This window comes from Babylonia areolata, chromosome 7, assembly GCF_041734735.1.
Source record: "Babylonia areolata isolate BAREFJ2019XMU chromosome 7, ASM4173473v1, whole genome shotgun sequence".
Lineage (NCBI taxonomy): Eukaryota > Metazoa > Mollusca > Gastropoda > Neogastropoda > Buccinidae > Babylonia > Babylonia areolata.
Genome location: NC_134882.1, coordinates 18,317,185 through 18,318,914, shown reverse-complemented (window position 1 = coordinate 18,318,914; position 1,730 = coordinate 18,317,185). Strand labels below are relative to the sequence as shown.

Here is a 1,730-nt window from a genome sequence, read left to right as displayed (position 1 = left end):
TTTTTTCCCTCTGCTAAAGCTTACATTCAGACATGTTTACCTACAATAAAGATACTACGAATGATAATTATAAAAGGGATGAACATTGGTGATAAGAAAATTGGAATTGAAACCGCTATCTGCATTCAGTCGTCTGAACTCTGAAGCAGCTTAGTGGTGATTATTGTTTTCACCAATTAAGGCAACATCAGTGGAATCTCTCAAAAGGAAATGTGGATCGAGATCTGGTAGCTGTTACTACTTAACAGTCTGCACAACTATAATATCATAATCATCATTTTCGCCAGAAAAGTTAATCAAACACAGGGACGTTCACATCGACCGTGTTACATATCACACGTCACTGACAGACAGACAGGCAGAGACAGAGACAGAAACAGACACACAGAGACAGACAAAGACAGAAACAGGGAGACAGAGACAGACAGAGAGAGAGAGAGAGAGAGAGAGAGAGAGAGAGATCATTTCGGTCTCTCGATCCCGAACGAAGAATCTATTTCCATATCCTTTGAAAGATTAGCGTGTGTTCATGCCTTTAATAAACTCAGTAAATCAAAACGTGTCTGGATGTTTGCAGTCTGATGCACAAAGGCAAGGCAAGATGACCGTAGTCTACTTAACAGTCTGTACGTGAAAAGTGCGAAATGCCCTTAAGCAAAACGTGCCTAAAAAGGCGGTGCATCGGTATTCTGCTGCCGGATTTAAAGTGTTCCATGGATGATGGACAGGTGGATGGATGGACTGATACATGAACATGTATCAATTTCATACTTGTCCTCAGTACTTGTATCGACTGACCACACCATTACCGGCTGATTAACTCCGTGGTGGACAATTTGCAAACAGATTCATCAAGTTCGTTTAAGACTAGCCTGTATATTGAGGTATGAAAAGAACCATTAATTTGATTAATTAGGCGATTTGATTTTGACTGATTGATTGACTGTTTGACTCAGTGGTACTAGTAGTTTGTTCTGGCGATCGATGGACTGGTTGTTCGACTGACTGGTTTGTTATCTGACAGACTTCACATTCTTAAGCCCATTGTTGCATGGTTGGCTGTAGCCTGCATGCCGGTTTGGCTGGCTGTATACCAATGTCAAGACTCTTTGCATGCATGGTCTGGCACATTGCTTGATTTCCTTGGCAGGCTGTTGGCTAGTGAGCAGACGCACTATTTACTGGGTTTTTATTAAAGTCAGTTGCACAAAAGAGGAACGTACATTTTCAACGGATTATCACGTCAGTATTGGTAACACTTGTGGTAAATCAGTTTCAGTTTCAGTAGCTCAAGGAGGCGTCACTGCGTTCGGACAAATCCATATACGCTACACCACATCTGCCAAGCAGATGCCTGACCAGCAGCGTAACCCAAAGCGCTTAGTCAGGCCTTGAAAAAGGAATGCCAACAGCACCCGGTGTTCCCAGGCGGTCACCCATCCAAGTACTAACCGGGCCCGACGTTGCTTAACTCCGGTGATCGGACGAGAACCGGTGTTTTCAACGTGGTATGGCCGTTGGCTAAATCGAAGTGGCCCACATGGGGGCCGAACCCACGACCTCCGCGTTATCAGCACGGTAAAGACATGCAGAACTGGGTGTCTAATGGTTGACTGACAGGAGACAATATTAATACGTCACAGACAACACGTCATACTCTCCTGATGAACTGATCCCGATGTAGGGGGCGAAAATTTGAGTGTAAATGAAAGTGAACAACTTCTTTTTTT

At 43.8% G+C, this 1,730-nt stretch overlaps 1 non-coding gene across 1 annotated transcript; it reads right to left on the bottom strand.

The window, feature by feature from the left end:
* Window positions 1-1,403: 1,403 nt before the first annotated feature.
* LOC143284362 (5S ribosomal RNA) lies at window positions 1,404-1,522 on the bottom strand. The gene has a single exon (XR_013055517.1). It is a non-coding gene; the product is annotated as a 5S ribosomal RNA (ribosomal RNA).
* Window positions 1,523-1,730: the final 208 nt, after the last annotated feature.